General features: G+C 37.5%; 1 protein-coding gene across 1 annotated transcript in view; it reads left to right on the forward strand.

Moving 5' to 3' along the window:
- The window catches only part of IRAG2 (inositol 1,4,5-triphosphate receptor associated 2), a 126,493-nt gene that overhangs the window by 13,283 nt on the left and 95,289 nt on the right, over positions 1 to 17,921 (forward strand). The window lies entirely within an intron of this gene.

Here is a 17,921-nt window from a genome sequence, read left to right on the forward strand (position 1 = left end):
TTGGGAGTAAGAATGGCTGTTTAGGCATTAGTTATTTCTTTATAATTTCTTTATACCTGTTTTGCCTATTTTACCAATGTTTTGAATAATTTTTTGAGCTTATCAACTGATTTTCCAGCTCCAATCATTGAAACTACTTACATATCATCAGTGATTCCTCACAAGAAATATACATCTCAAATTTATAAAACCACTTTAAAAATTAGCTCAAAATTGTTAATTTTAGGGCACCTGGGTGTCTCAGTGGTTGAGCATCTGCCTTAGGCCCAGGTTGTGATCCCAGGGTCCTGGGATTGAGTTCTTCCTCTGCCTATGTCTCTGCCTCTCTCTGTGTCTCTCATGAATACATGAATAAAATTGTTTAAAAATTTGTTAATTTTAGAGTATGTAATAGTTACTATTCTTACAAGATTTAAAGTCACTCCCAAACATAGCCAATGAGAGAAATGACAACCTGCATATCCCAGGCAGGCAGAAAGCCAAGCCACATTCTTAAGTGATGCAAGCAGGCCAAGTCCCAGAACCCAGCGGAGGGTCCCACAAGACCAGCCAACAGGGTCCTTGGCTTCGTGCAGAACAGGAATCAAGTATGAGCCAGAGAAAGTGAAAATAGAGTTTTTTGAATAGAGTAAGTGATAGATAATAGCAGAGTATCTGGGGCGCTCAGAAAGGGGGGAAAAATGAGTCTCATCATTGCTAGAGGTTTATATTAGGAGAGTCTAAGGTACTTGTTCCTCCAGGAATCTAGGGTAGGTAGGATCCAGTCAAGGCAAATGGCAGGTGAACAATAGGTGTTACTCCATAAATTACTGAAAATAAGGTTATTGGGGCCAGCATCAGCTGAGGTTTGTTTGAAACTAATGTTCTGGAAGATGTTTAGGATCTGGCTCTTCTTCAGTGTTATCTGGTGTTTGGGGTCTTGGACAAAACTCAGTGATTAACTTTCTTGCGTCCACCTGTTGCAGAATCATCAGGCCAACAATCCAGAAAGAATTCTGGAGATGGTTAATGGTACAACTTAGTTTATTTAAGTAACATGAGGACAGGACCCGTGGGCAGAAAGAGCTGCATTTTTGCTGTATGAAGCTGGTGATTGGTTATGCTTAGTGCTCAAAGGGGAAGGAATATGCAAGGGGTATTAACTCATAAATGTTTTTTTTAATTTCTGTTCATAAAACTACTTTTGCAAGATTTCTCTCATGCTTATCATTCAGCTTGATATTAACTATTGGTGAGAAGTGAAGGCAGTCATGAGACCCTTTAAGAATGTAGCAACCACCATGTATTTGATCCTTATCAAAACTATGCAGGCTATAGTCAGCCTTCTGGGCTAAAGGCAAACATTTTTCTGCTTCTATCCTTCATCATCCCTTGAAATGGAAACATAGCTTCTTTGGCTTGTTCAGAGGCAGAATATGGAACATGAGTGAATAGGGTGTAGCAGAAAAATAGCAGAGATGGAGCCTTTCTAAAATGAAGTTGCTTCAAGCTTTCCTACTTCATTGGGACATAAAAGGAAACAAACAAGAAAGAAATAGTTCTAAGAGATAAGGGATCAATAACCAATGGGTCTGGATTTGGGAAAGAAGGAACACTGAATTTTTATTTCCATCTTTTGATTGTACTGAGGAAATAATCTATTTACAAAAACTCTCGAGGATCCTCCCTGGATTTAGGAAAATCTTTAACTAAGACCCTTAGTTCAGACTTTGACCAAGGAGTGAAAGATGCCTGATGAGGATCTCTGGTAGCTCTGAATACTCTTATTTTATTTTATTTTTTTTAAAGATTTTATTTATCCATTCATAGAGACAGAGAGAGAGAGGCAGAGACACAGGCAGAGGGAGAAGCAGGCTCCATGCAGGGAGCCTGATGTGGGACTTGATCCCGGGTCTCCAGGATCACACCCGGGGCTGCAGGGGGTGGTAAACCACTTCGCCACCAGGGCTGCCCTGAATGGTCTTATTTTAAAATATAACTGTTTAATAGTCTCTTTAGAGTGGAAAGAAAATTCAGACAGAGGATAACTAGGATGAATGCTCAAAGGATAGAGGTGAGCAGTAGGAGTTACATCAGTCTTATAGTCTTATTGTAGGTACATTGTCTCTTTTTCATTAGCTTTTTTTGTGATGAATCTTTCAGTGGAATTACTTTGGAATTTCAAAACCTTTTGGAGGCTTCTGCATGCCAGTTGAAACAGGTACCCCATTCTGTTTCATTTCAGAGCCTTTGCTTTCAAGTGCACTTCTTAAATGATCTTACCTAATTGGAACGTTCCCCATATGGCCATTGTATTTCCAGGTTGTAATACCCTTGAGGGCTGGGAGCAGTTTGGTAGGACCCTAGCTGAAAAGGGAGTTAACCCACATTTCTATTCAGCCATATCTACCTGCAGAGGAAGTGCAATTTACATTTCGGTCTGGCCTTATTTTGACCTGGCCTTAACCTGACAGTTACCAAGCCAGGTTCCACAGGAGACGAAACCAGCTTAGTGAGATTTTGTTGTTTTTTTCTAGATATCTGAATTTCTGGAACTATAGTTCTTAGACACAAAATAAGCAGGTGTGCAGAAAGGTAATATGTGTGACTCTTTAGAATTTGTTAGCTAACTGCAAGGATATTGGGAAAAAAAAAAAAAAAAGAATCTGCTTACCTAAGACTGGGTTTCTCAGCCAGACTAATACCTAAAGGGATGAGCCACAGAGTTAGGGTCTGTGTGTGTTTTATAGCATACCTTGTTGCATGGAAATTTTCTTGCGGTTGGTGGGTGACCTAATGTCAATCTAACCCATTCTGTGACCAACTTATCCTGTCGGGATTCTTCTTGAGGTGGCTAGTACTCTAACAGCCTTTAAATGCTCAGCCTATGCCTACCATTTTTTGCAGCTTTTTGGCCTCTGAGATCCCTGCTCCTTTACACAAAATAAGGCAAATAAACACATGCGATTTCATATATCAGAAGTAACCAAGAGATGTTATTGTGTCCTGGCCACAAGAAGGCCCTATGTGTACCACCAATAGTTCCTGTGGAAACTTGAAGTTTTCCACTATGGGAATTGTCTGAGAGGCTAGGGGCTTGGCTCCAGGTAGGCCCTCCTGCCGGCTCAACGAAGCTCTGGGCAGAACCACCAGCTCCATGGGGCTCTGGGCACATCTGCTAGCTGTACTTGGGGCATTATTGTCTGCCAGCATAAGCTGACCTACCATAGAAAGGAAAGCTAATTAGATAGAGAGCTCAAACACAACAGATAAGAGGTCAGAATTGAGAGGAATTTGCCCACAGCTCTCGGAAATGACAAGAAAAACACTGAACTCACAGGGTTCACGGGTACCATGGTTGTGTTTCATCATCCCCAAATGCTGCTGGTAGTTCACTTTGGGTCCTTTACTGCCACCAAATCTATTAAGAAACAAAATTCAACTGAGTAAATTTGAAGGTCTAATTGGCTTTTTAAAATGATTTGTGAATCAGGCGGCTTCTCATCTAGCAGGTAGGAAGGAATTCAGAGATGTATAAAATAGAAAGTTTTTATAAGGAGAGTGGGAAAGGCTTGTTCTAGGCAAGATGGCTTTCACTTAGAGGGAATAATGGGGAGGATTTGGAAGGGAATGGGGTGGAGGATGGTGATGTCTTACCATGCAGACTATACCTTGTCTTCCTTTAGGGCATAGAGAGGGCCCATGAAGCAGATTCACTGGTACCCACCAGAAAACTCCCCACTGCCCAGTTGAGACTACATTTCTGGGGAGATTGAAACCACAGTTAGATAAGGTATTGAACTCTGGTTTGGGATTTGGCCTAAGTGACACCAATTTGGGCCTCTGGTTTTCTTTTTAATAAGGCCTATTATTCAGACTTTCATTCACTAGTTTTAGCATCTATGATATAGTGCTTTATAATAAAATATTTGGTTTTTGTCCCATTTCTGTCTCTGAGCTCCTATCCTTTATAAGGTGGTGCAAATGGTGATATTCTATCATCCCTTCCTAATTTATCAGCTGGAATAATTGATAAAAAGAAACTCTACCTTGCTTCATCAACTATCTGGTTGTCTAGGTCTTTTCTGAAGGAGAAGCAGGATAAAAGCTTCTCCTGATCACTCAAGAGTAGGGTGTGGATATTGTGCCTCCTTACCCCCATGTATTTCTTATAAATAAAGACATTTGCTTGCCTGACTACAGAGCAATGATCAAAATCAGGATATTCAACATTACTGCAATACTGTGATTTTTTTCAAAGTTCTATGTTCAAATATTCTCATTTGTCCCAATCATACCTTACAGCCTTTTTTTGTTTTGTTTTGTTTCCCGATCCAGGATCCATACCTTCTATTTAGCAGTCATAGCTCTTCAGTTTCCTTCCATCTGGAAAGTTGCTCACTTGTCTTTTGTGACCTTGAGATTTTTGAAGAATATAGGCCAGTTACTTTGTAGAATGTCTGATATTTTCCTTGATTTTTCAAATTCTACATTTTCACAGACATACTACAGAAATGATGTACTTAGTACAATATATCAGGATTTTAAAACTTGATCACTTGATTAGTGTAGTGTCTGCCAAATTTCCCATTGCAAAGTTACTATTGTTCCTTTGTAATTAATAAATAACTTAGGGGAAGACACTTTGAGTCTATATAAATATTCCATTTCTCATCAGACTTTCATTCACTAGTTTTAGCATCTATGATATTGTGCTTTATAATAAAATATTTGGTTTTTGTCCCATTTCTGTCTCTGAGTTCCTACAACCTTAGGAATTTCCTAAATGATAGCAATAAACATGTCTTGTTATGTTAATGAGGTGACTTTTGGGCCCCACCTAAGGGGAGGGGGCTGGTTGCTAGAGGAGACAACCATAGGATTAGAAGTTTGGAACTTCAAGCCATTCTTTCTTGACCTGATGATGAGAGAGAGAGGCTGTATATTGAATTTAGTCATCAATGGCCAATGATTTAATCAGTCTTGATTAAAACTTTAATAAAACCTCCATAAAAACCCAAAAGGAGAGGGTTTGGAGAGCATCCAAGTTGGTGAACATGTAAGATTTGGAGAGAGTGGTATACCAAGGAGAGGCTGGAAGCTCTGTGCCTTTTCCCCATATCTTGCCTTGTTCCATCTGGGAGTTTCTGAGTTATATCCTGTTATAATTGAGGATCTAGTAAGCACAATGTTTCTCTGAGTTTCGTGAGCCATTCTAGCAAACTCAAGGAAGGGATCATGGGAACATCCAATCAATTAGCAGTTCAGTCAGAATATCCTAGACTTGGGATTGGCACCTGAATGTTGTAGGGCTGGGTCCTATGTGATCTGACACTATCACAAGACAGTGTCTGAACTGAGTTGAATTGTAACACACCCAGCTGGTGTTTAAGAATTGCTTGGATGTGCCTAGGGGAAAAAAATCTACACATTAGAATTTGTGATTAGAAACATAGCATCCATTGATGCTAAATCAATTACTATAATTGTTACCAAATAGAAGTATTTTTTATCGCCATTTATTCTTTCTATATTTCTTGTCAATCTACTTGAGCATTTCATTACGTCCTGGTAACAGTCAGATGTCCCAGGTACTAATACTTTTAACCTGTCCTCATTATTTTTAATAGCTTCCTTATTTTGCCTGGTATGGTAAAAGTCTCTAGGCTTGTCTTGTACATTTCCTACTCCAACCTTGGAATCATCTATTTCTTCAAATATACATGGTTCTTTTTCATGGGAAATAATAGAGACCATAATCTGGAGGCAAGGGATTGCTGTTATTTTATGGGCCTTTTCAATAGTCAGATTTTGGAAGTACTTAAATTGTTTGAAGATAAAATACATTATGAGTTCAGCAAATTTCTTCCAATGCAAATTTAGTACTATAGGGGTTTTACTTATCTCTTCTGTATCTGTATTTCCTCTCTTATCCATAGAAAATCCTGGTCCTCAATGACACCAATATAAATGCTCATTTGTTTTATTCTTCAATATATATACAATACTTTTAGAATAATAATACCCAAACTACTTGTATTATTTCTCTTTGCTAAATTACCACCAGCTTGGTGGCTTACAACAATATGCATTTATTACCCCATATCTTCTATGGACCAGGAGTCCATGTACAGCGTAACTGGGTCCTCTGCTAAGGAAGTCACAAAGCTGCAGTCAAAGTTGGCCAGAGCAGCTGTGTCATCTGTGGCTTAACAGGGAACTGACCTGCTTTTGGCAACAGAGTTCAGTTGCTTGTGGTTATAGGACCCAGTTTCAGATTCTTGCTGTCAGCTGGAGGTATCCTTCAGCTTCTTATCAGTTGTGCCTCTTAGCATAGGAAGCCCATAATATGGTATCTTGCTTCTTTAAAGCCAGATACCATATGATCTTATGTACCTTAATCATATAATCACATACATGTATATCCCATCACCTTTGCAATGTTCTACTGGTTAGAAGCAAGACACAGGTCATGCCCACATCCAAGGGGAGGGAACTATACAAGGATATAAACAACAGGAGGCAGGGATCATAAGGGACACCCTGGATTCTGTGTACCTCACTACCACAGTATGATTGCTAAAAATGGCTTAAGATTTTTTTGGGTCATTCTTTTTTCTTAAGATATATATAACATGTTCCCTAAGGGAACTATAGGAAAGTTTCCAGACTTGTTTTTATAATCTGCTTTTTCTCATTTAGTAATTTTGAGTGTTCATCTGTGTCCACAAATTTTTTTTCATATACCTTTTGGAGGATGTATCATATTTTACTTAACCAATCTGTCTCAATTGGCTATTATTTTTCTCTATTATAAATAGCATCATAATGAATATTCTTGCAGCAAAACATTTCCATGCACCTTTAATTACATTGTAGGATGAATGGTGCTAATTTATTCCCAAAAACTTCTCTGCTTGGACCAGATTTAAGGAACTATTTCCCTGAAGAAAATAAGGAAGCTTCACTAAAGGAAGATATTAATCAGGGTGCTTCAGAGAAACTGAACCAATACTCTCTCTGTGTGTGTATATGTTTTTAGATAGATGGATTAATTATAAGGAATCAGCTGACATGATTATGGAGGCAGGCAAGTCCCAAGATCTGCTTGGTAGTCAGCAAGCTAGAGACCTAAGGAGCTAATAACCATTTAGTTCCAGTCTGAGTCCAAAGCTTCTCCAAGGAGAACCAGGAAAGCTGATGATAGAGTTCCTGTCCAAAGGCTGATTCAAGACCAAAGAAGAGCTGATGGTTCTGTTTGAGCCCAAAGGCAGGAAGAAAGCTGATGTCCCAGTTCAAATGCAGCCAGGCGGGAAGAATTCTCTTATTTAGAGAAAGCCCACCTTTTTGTTCTACACAGGCTTATCTTTATTAGGAAGGACAATCTGCATTAGTTAGTCTACCAATTTAAATGTTCATCTCATCTAAAACTACCTTCATGGAAACATCCAGAATAACACTTGACCAAATATTTGGACATCCCATGGCCCAGCCAAGTTGACACAGAAAAATCCATGACAGGAAGCCTTTTTAGTTTGAGATATGTGATAGAGGGCTTAGAGTTTTAGTGGAGGAAAATACGATAAAGATATTCTTTTTGGCTTTACAACTCTCTTTTCAATTCTACTACAAATAAAAGAAATAAAAATCATCTTTCTAAATGTCTTAAGTTTTTCTCTTCTCAATACCTCCTAACACTGCCAAATGACATTTGCCATTGAATTAATACAGATCTTCTTTGACTTATGATGGAGTTACATCCTAACAAATCCATTGTAAATTGAAAATACTCTAAATTAAAAATGCATTTAATACACTTAACCTACCAAACATCATGGCTTAGTCTAACCTACTTTAAGTGCACAGAACACTTATATTAGCCTAAAATTGGGCAAAATCATCTCACACAAAGCCCATTCTATAATAAAGTATTGAATATCTCATGTAATGAATATTGTACCAAAGGTGAAAAACAGAAGAGTTGTATGGGTACAAAATGATTGTAAGTGTATTGGTTGTTTACCTTTGTGATTGCATAGCTGATTGGGAGCTGTGGCTCACTGCTACTGTCTAGGATCAAGAAAGTATCATAGCTAGGGAAAAGATCAAAATTCAAAATTTGAAGTACAATTTCACTGAATATGTATCACTTTACAACCATTGTAAAATCAGAAATCAAACCATTTTAAGTGGGGGACTTGCTATACTCTCTCTATAGTTTTCATTCTCCTTTATGACTGCTCATTCCCCTAAACTTCTTTAAAAAAAAAAAAAAAGATTTACTTATTCATGAGAGACACAGAGAGAGAAGCAGAAACACAGCCAGAGGGAGAAGCAGGCTCCATGCAGGAAGCCCGATGTGGGACTTGATCCCCGGAATCTGGGATCACACCCTGAGCCAAAGGCAGATGCTCAACCCCTGAGCCACCCAGGTGTCCCATAGACTTCTTTTCTTATAGTCTATATTTACCTTCTTGAGGGAAGAATCTTCATCCCTGCATCCACCTTGTCCCCAGAGCAAATTATCTCAAGGCAGACTTCAGTTAGAATAAAAGAGATGTCTTTTGCTTAAATAAGATGGGTGTGTGGATTACTAATTTATTTTCTGAATATGATAGTAGAACTGACTATATCTAAGAATGACCCCCCCCACACACACACACACACCAGTTTATCCAAAACAGATTTTAAAAAGTACTTACTTGAAACTGAAATTTTATCTGGGGTAGAGGGGAAACTACTTTCATTAAATGCCTTTGTTTTTTCCCCTCCATTTTTATATTTGACTAATAATACTTTTTTTGTGCATGGAGAAAAATATCTATGCCGTATTATTATTTTTTTAACTTTATTTTTGATGTACAGTTGACACACAATGTTACATTAGTTTCAGGTGTGCAACATAGTGGTTCAACAAATCTACATAATGCTATGCTCACCCCAAGTGTAGCTACTGTCACCATACCACACTATTACAATACTACTGATGGTATTCACTATATTGTGCATCTTGTCCCCATAGATTTTTTTTCTTTTTAAAAAAATATTTATTTGCTTACTTAGTGAGTAGGGGGAGGGGTGAGGCAGAGGGAGAGAGATAATCTCAAGCAGACTCCACACTGAGCATGGAGCCTGATGTGGGGCTTGATCTCATTCCCCTGAGATCATGACCTGAGCCAAGATCAAGAATTAGATGCTTAGCCGACTGAGCCACCCAGACACCCCTCCCCATGACTTTTTCTGCAACTGTTAACCCAAATCTGCCACTCCTTTTCACTTCTTTTAGCCATCCCCCCCACCTCTTCCTCTCTGGCAGCAATCAGTATGTTCTCTATATTTATAGGTCTGTTTGTGCTTTTTTGTTGGTTTACTTATTTTTTTGTTTAAAATTCTACATATAAGTGAAATCATATGGTATTTGTCTCTGATTTAATTTCACTTGACGCAACACCCTCCATGTTGTCACAAATGGTGAGATCTCATCCTTTTTTAAGGCTGAGTAATATTCCATGTATATAAAATGCATTTTTAATTTTTAAGTATAGATAATGCATTTTAGGGGATCCCTGGGTGGCGCAGTGGTTTGGCGCCTGCCTTTGGCCCAGGGCACGATCCTGGAGACCCGGGATCGAATCCCACATCGGGCTCCCGGTGCATGGAGCCTGCTTCTCCCTCTGCCTGTGGCTCTGCCTCTCTCTCTCTCTCTCTCTCTCTGTGACTATCATAAATAAATAAAAATTAAAAAAAAAATTTAAAAAGCATTTTAAAATGCAAACTCATTCCTGTGTGTGTGTGTATACACACATCTTTATTCATTCCTCAATCAGTGAATACTGTATCTTGGTTATTGTAAATAAGGTAGCAATAAACATAGGGGTGCATATATCTTTTCAAATTAGTGTTTTTGTATTCTTTGAGTAAATCCTCAGTAGTGGAATTACTAGATCATATGTTAATTCTATTTTTAACTTTTTGTGGAAACTTCATACTGTTTTCCAGAATGGCTGCACAGTTAGCATTCCCACCAACATGAGGAACATGAAGATTCCTTTTTCCTTTTTCTCTACATCCTTGTCAACACTTGTTTCTTGTGTTTTTTATTTTAGCTATTCTCTCAAGTGTAAGGTGATATCTCATTGTAGTTTTGATTTACATTTCCCTGAAAATGTGTGATGTTGAACATCTTTTCGTATGTCTGTTGGCCATTCTTGGATGTCTTCTCTGAAGAAATATCTGTGTATGTCTTCTGCCTCTTTTTTAATTGATTATTTGTATTGTGTGTGTTTAATTGTATAAATTTTTTATGTAATTTGGACATGAACCCCTTATCAGATATGTTACTTGCAAATGTCTTCTCCCATTTTGAAGTTTGCCTTTAAGTTTTGTTGATTTTTTTCCTTCATTGTGCAGGAACTGTTTATTTCGATGTAATCCCAATAATTTATCTTAGCTTTTGTTTCCTTTGCCTCAGGAATCATACCTAGAAAAATGTCGCTACAGTTTGTGTCAGAGAAATTACTGCCTGTGCTCTCTTCTAGAATTTTTATGGTTTCAGGTCTCATATTTAGGTCTTTTTTTAAAAAAATGCAAATTCATTCCTATGTTTATTTTCATTTTCTGTTGTAATTTACAGTATCTGCTGTTGATTCTTTAGTTTTCACATTCATGTGAACTCTTAATATTGACTGCTGTACAAAGAAATTATACTTGTCAGTATTTGTAGGATCCTACAATAATGCAGCTTTTTATACAATAGAAGCCTAAATTATATTTTTGAATCCTAAACACATGGCAAATCAAGCATATTTTATGAAATATAATGATGCAAGCAAATAATGTAGATCAACATAATTCTTTTTTCCCTGTCTTTTCTACAAATGTCAGGCAAGGGGCATGACTTAAAATATTCTTACGATCTATGATTCCCATAGTAAAAGAACATTTTCTTTTCAGAAAAGGTCCTGTATCTTCTCTCCCTTGTACCCTGAATTCCATTATACAGATCTTTTTTTCTTTCTTTTCCCATTTTGTCTTTAATTTCTAGTTTCTTTCAAAATCAATTTCATCTGTACTGCTTCCTTTTGGAGATTTATTGAGGATTTCTCTGTGGTCAGTTTTTTGTTTCCTTTCAGGTAGAGAATGTATTGATTCATCACTTATATACGATTTCCAGTGCTCATCACAACAAGTGCCCTCCTTAATACCCATCACCCATTTAACCCATCCCCCCCCACCTCCCCTCCAGAAACCCTTAGTTTGTTCTCTATAGTAAGAGTCTATTTATGGTTTGCTTTTCTCTTTTTATCACTCCTGCAACGTTCATCTGTTTTGTTTCTTAAATTCCACATATGATTGAAATCCTATGCTATTTGTCTTTCTGACTGGCTTATTCCACTAAGTGTAATAGTCTAGCTTTACCCATGTCTTGCAAATGGCAAGATTTCATTCTTTTTGATGCCTGTGTAGTAGTCCACTCATCAACTGATGGACATTTGGGTTCTTTCTATATTTTGGCTTTTGATGGTAATGCTGCTATACAAACATTAGGGTGACATGTATTCCTTTGAATCCATATTTTTGTGACCTTTGGGTAAGCTGGGTTGTAGAGTAGTTTTATTTTTAATTTTTTGAAGAACATCCATATTGTTTTCTAGAGTGGCTGTACCAGTCTGCATTTCCACCAACACTGCTAAAGGGTTCCTCTTCTTTACATCCTTACCAACATTTCTTGTTTCCTCTGTCATTAATTTTAGCCATTCTGAAAAATGTGAGATGATATCTCATTGTAGTTTTGATTTGTATTTCCCTGATGATGAGTGATGTTGAGCATCTTTTCATGTATCTGTTAGCCATCTGGATGTCTCCTTTATAAAAATGTCTTTTCATGTCTTCTGCCCATTTTTTTAGAATATTTATTTATTTATTTATTTGATAGTCACACACACACACAGAGAGAGAGAGAGGCAGAAGGAGAAGCAGGCTCCATGCACCGGGAGCCCGATGTGGGATTCGATCCCGGGTCTCCAGGATCGTGCCCTGGGCCAAAGGCAGGCGCCAAACCGCTGCGCCACCCAGGGATCCCCTTTATAGATTTTGGATGCTAACCCTTTATCAGATATGTCATTTTTACATATCTTCTTGCATTACTAAGGTTGCCTTTCATTTTGTTGTTTCCTTCACTATACAAAATCTTTTCATCTTGATATAGTCCCAATAGTTTATTTTTGCTTTTGTTTCCCTTGCCTCAGAAGACATGTCTAGTAAGAAGTTGCTATGGCGGGGATCCCTGGGTGGCGCGGCGGTTTAGCGCCTGCCTTTGGCCCAGGGCGCGATCCTGGAGACCTGGGATCAAATCCCACGTCGGGCTCCCGGTGCATGGAGCCTGCCTCTCCCTCTGCCTGTCTCTGCCTCTCTCTCTCTCTGTGTGTGACTATCATAAATAAAGAAAATTAAAAAAATAAAGCCTAAAAAAAAAAGTTGCTATGGCCAATGTCAAAGAGGTTACTGCCCAGGATTTTAATGGTTTCCTATCTCACAGTTAGGTCTTTTATCCATTTTGAATTTATTTTTGTGTATGGTATAAGAAAGTGGTCCAGTTTCATTCTTTCGCATGTTTCTGTCCAGTTTTTTCAACACCATTTGTTGAATAGATTGTCTTTTTCCCATTGGATATTCTTTCCTGCTTTGTCAAAGATTAGTTGACCGTACATAGTTGTGGATCCATTTCTGGGTTTTCTATTCCATTGACCTATGTGTCTGGTTTTGTGCCAGTATCATACTATCTTGATCACTACAGTTTTATAATATAATTTGAAGTCTGGAATTGTGATACCTCCAGCTTTGCTTTTCTTTTTCAAGATTGCTTTGGCTATTCAGGGTCTTTTGCAGTTCCATATAAATTTTAGGATTGTTTGTTCTAGCTCTATGAAAAATGTTAATGATATTTTGATAGAGATTCCATTAAATATGTGGATTACTTTGGGTAGTATAGACATTTTAACAATGTTTGTTCTTCCAATCCATGAGCATGGTATATTTTTTTATTTCTTTGTGTCATCTTCTATTTCTTTCATAAGTGTTTTATAGTTTTCAGTGCATAGATCTTTTACCTCTTCGATTAAGTTTATTCTTAGTTTCTTATGGTTTTTGGTGCAATTGTAAATGGGATCGATTCCTTGTTTTCTTTTTCTGCTGCTTCATTATTGGTGTATAGAAATGCAACAGGTATCTGTAGGTTGATTTTGTGTCCTGTGACTACTGAATTTGTGTATCAGTTCTACCAATTTTTTGGTAGAGTCTTTTCTACGTAGAGTATCATGTTGTCTGCAAATAATGAAAGTTTGGCTTTTTCCTTGCTGATTTGGATACCTTTTATTTCTTTTTGTTGTCTGGTTGCTGAGTCTAGAATTTCCAGTACTATGTGAAGTAATAGTTGTGAGAGTAGGCATCCCTGTAATTTTCCTGACCATAAGGAAAAGCTCTCAATTTTATCCTAAGGATGATGTTAGCTGTGGGTTTTTTGTATATGGCCTTTATGATGGTGAGGTATGTTCCCTTTATCCCTACTTTGTAGAGACTTTTTCTCAAGACCGGATGCTGTACTTTTGTCAAATGCTTTTCTGTATCTATTGAGAGGATTACATGGTTCTTATCCTTTCTTTTATTAATGTAGTGTATCACATTGCTTGATTTGCAAATATTGAGCCACCCTTCCAACCCAGGTATAAATCCCACTTGATTGTGGTGAGTGACTCTTTTAATGTACTATTAGATTTAATTTGCTAGTATTGTGTTGAGAATTTCTGTGTTCATGTTCATCAGGGATATTGGGCTGTATTCCTTTTTTTTTTTTTTTTTTTTTTTTTTTTTAGTGGAGTCTTTGCTTTTGGAATCAGGGTAATGCTGACCTTGTAGAATGAGTTTGGATGTTTTCCTTCCATTTCTATTTTTTTGTAATAGTTTGAGAGGTCAGATTTAGGTCTTTAATCTATTTTTGTATATGGTATAAAGAAGTGGTCCAGTTTCATTCATCAGACTTTCCTAATACCATTTGTGGAAGACTTTTTTTTTCAATTGCATATTCTTGCCTCCTTTGTCGAGGATAAATTGGCATTTAAGTGTGGGTTTATTTTGGAGCTTTCTTTTCTTTTTTCTTCTTCCTTTTTTAAAAGATTTTGTTTATTTGAGGGGATCCCTGGGTGGCTCAGCAGTTTAGCGCCAGCCTTCACCCCAGGACGTTATCCTGGAGTACCAGGATCGAGTCCCACATCAGGCTCCCTGCATGGAGCCTGCTTCTCCCTCTGCCTGTGTCTCTGCCTCTCTCTCTCTCTGTCTCTCATGAATAAATAAATAAAATCTTTAAAAAAAGAGAGAATTAGTGAGGAGAGAGGAAGAAGGTGAGGAAGAAAAGACTTCCTACTGAGCAAGGAGCCTGATGAAGGGCTCAATCCCAGCACCCCAGAATCACAATATGAAACTAAAGTCAGACTCTTTTTTTTAATAAATTTATTTTTTATTGGTGTTCAATTTACCAACATACAGAATAACACCCAGTGCTCATCCCGTCAAGTGCCCCCCTCAGTACCCGTCACCCATTCACCCTCACCCCCCCCCCCGCCCTCCTCCCCTTCCACCACCCCTAGTTCGTTTCTCAGAGTTAGGAGTCTTTATGTTCTGTCTCACTTTCTGATATTTCCCACACATTTCTTCTCCCTTCCCTTCTATTCCCTTTCAGTATCATTTATATTCGCCAAATGAATGAGAACATATAATGTTTGTCCTTCTCCGACTGACTTACTTCACTCAGCATAATACCCTGCAGTTCCATCCACGTCGAAGCAAATGGTGGGTATTTGTCGTTTCTAATGGCTGAGTAATATTCCATTGTACACATAAACCACATCTTCTTTATCCATTCATCTTTCGATGGGCACCGAGGCTCCTTCCACAGTTTGGCTATTGTGGACATTGCTGCTATAAACATTGGGGTGCAGGTGTCCCAGCGTTTCATTGCATCTGTATCTTTGGGGTAAATCCCCAACAGTGCAATTGCTGGGTGGTAGGGCAGGTCTATTTTTAACTCTTTGAGGAACCTCCACACTCTCTTTCACCATACACAAGGATAAACTCAAAATGGATGAAAGATCTAAATGTGAGACAAGATTCCATCCAAATGCTAGAGGAAAACACAGGCAACACCCTTTTTGAACTCAGCCCCAGTAACTTCTTGCAAGATACATCCACGAAGGCAAAAGAAACAAAAGCAAAAATGAACTATTGGGACTTCATCAAGATAAGAAGCTTTTGCACAGCAAAGGATACAGTTGACAAAACTCAAAGACAACCTACAGAATGGGAGAAGATATTTGCAAATGACGTATCAGATAAAGGGCTAGTTTCCAAGATCTATAAAGAACTTATTAAACTCAACACCAAAGAAACAAACAATCCAATCATGAAATGGGCAAAAGACATGAAGAGAAATCTCACAGAGGAAGACATAGACATGGCCAACATGCACATGAGAAAATGCTCCCCATCACTTGCCATCAGGGAAATACAAATCAAAACCACAATGAGATCCCACCTCACACCAGTGAGAATGGGGAAAATTAACAAGGCAGGAAACCACAAATGTTGGAGAGGATGCGGAGAAAAGGGAACCCTCTTACACTATTGGTGGGAATGTGAACTGGTGCAGCCACTCCAAAGGGAGACTCTTAACCAACTGAGCCACCCAGGAGCCCTGGGCTTTCTCTTCTGTTCTGTTGATCTATTTGTCTGTTTTTGTGCCAGTGCCATACTGTTCTGATTACTACAGTTTTGTAGTATTTTTTGAAATCTGGGATTGTGATATTTCTAGTTTTGTTCTTCTTTTTCAAGATAGCTTTGGCAATTTGAAGTCTTTTGTGGTTCCATATACATTTTCAGATTATTTATTCTAATTCTGTAAAAGAATGCTGTTGGCATTTTGATAAGGATTGCATTAAATCTATCAATTGCTTTGGGTAATACGGACACTTTAACAATATTTGTTCTCCCAATCCATGAGCATGGAATATCTTTCCATTCATTTGTATCATCTTAAATTTTTTTCATCAGTGTTTTATAGTTTTTAGAGTATAGGTCTTTCATGCACTTGGTCGCATTTATTCCTAGGTTTTGGTGCAATTGTAAATGGGATTGTTTTCTTAATTTCTCTTTGTTACTTCATTACTAGTGTATAGATATGTGATGGATTTCTGTATATTGATTTTGTATCCTGTGACTTTATTGAATTTTTCAATTCTAGTAGTTTTTTGGTTGAGTCTTTGGGTTTTCTATCTATAGTCTCATGTCATCAGCAAATAGTGAAAGTTTTATTTCCTTACTAATGTGGGTGCTCTTTCTTTCTGTCTGTCTGCCTTTCTAATTGCTGTAGCTAGGGCTTTTAATACTATGTGGAATAAAAGTGGTGAGAGTGGACATTCTTGCCTTGTTCCTGCTCTTAGGGGAAAAGCTCTGTTTTTCCCCATTAAGTAAGATGTTAGTTGTGGGTTTTTCATATATGACCTTTATTATGTTGAGTATGCTGTCTTTAAACCAGCTTTGCTAAAGGTTTTATTTTTCTTATCATAAATGATGATGTACTTTGTTAAATGCTTTTTCCAAATCTACTGAAATAATCATGTGGTTTTTATACTTTCTCATGTTGGTGTGATGTATCACATTGGTTGATTTGCAAATATTGAACCACTCTTGCATCCTAAGAATAAATCCCAGTTAATTATGAAGAAGAATTTTTTAAGTGTATTGTTGGATTCAGTTTGATTGTATTTTTTTTTTTTTTTTTTTTTTTTTTAGTTTGATTGTATTTTGTTGAGGATTTTTACATCTGTGGTCATCAGAGACATTGGCCTGAAAGTTCTCTTTTTTTATAGTATCTTTATCCGTTTTTGGTATCAGGGTAATCCTGGCCACATAGAATGAATTTGGGAGCTTTCTTTTCTCTCCTACTTTTTTTTGGGGGACGGGGGGATAGTTTGAGAAGAATAGATATTAACTCTTCTTTAAATGTTTGGTAGAATTCACCTGTGAAGTGATCTGATTCTGAAATTTTGTTTGTTGGGAATTTTGTTTTTTTTAAATTACAGATGCAGTTGCATTGCTGGTAACTGATATGTTCAAATGGTCTTTCTGAGTCAGTTTTGGGAGGTATTATGTTTCTAGGAATTTATTCATTTCTTTTAATTTGTCCAATTTGTTGGTATATAAGTTTTCACAATATTTTTTATAATCCTTATCCTTTGTATTTTTGTTGTGTTCTTTTCTCTTTTCTTCCCTCCCCTCTTTCTTTCTTCCTTCCTTCTCTCCCTCCCTCACTCCCTCCCTTCTCTCCCCCCACCACTCTCTTGCATGAGCTGGGCTAAAGATTTATCAATTTTGTTGATCTTTTTAAAGAACCAGGTCTTGGTTTCATTGATCTGTTCTATTGTTATTTTGGTTTCTATTTTGTTTATTTCTACTTTAATCTTTCTTATTTCCTTCTTCTATTGGTTTGGGGGCTTTGTTCTTTTTTTTTTTTTTTTCTAAGTCTTTTAGGTGTATGGCTAAGTTTTTATTTGAGATTTTTCTTGCTGCTTGAATTAGGCCCGTACTGCTATAATCTTCCCTATTAGAATGCTTTTGCTACATTCTAAAGATTTGGGGTCATTGTGGATCTATTTTAATTTGTCTCCATGTATTTTTAAATTTTATCTTTGATTTCTTGGTTGACCCACTCATCTTTTAGTAGCATGTTCTTTAGCTTCCTTAATTTGTGTCCTTTTCAGATTTTTTTTTCTTGTGCTTGATTTCTAGTTCCATAGTGCTGTGTGGTCTGGAAAGATGCATGGTATGACTTCAGTCCTTTTGAATTTGTTGAGAATTATTTTGTGGTTTTATGTGATCTATTCTGGAAGATG

Source organism: Nyctereutes procyonoides, unplaced genomic scaffold (genome assembly GCF_905146905.1).
Source record: "Nyctereutes procyonoides isolate TBG_1078 unplaced genomic scaffold, NYPRO_anot_genome, whole genome shotgun sequence".
Lineage (NCBI taxonomy): Eukaryota > Metazoa > Chordata > Mammalia > Carnivora > Canidae > Nyctereutes > Nyctereutes procyonoides.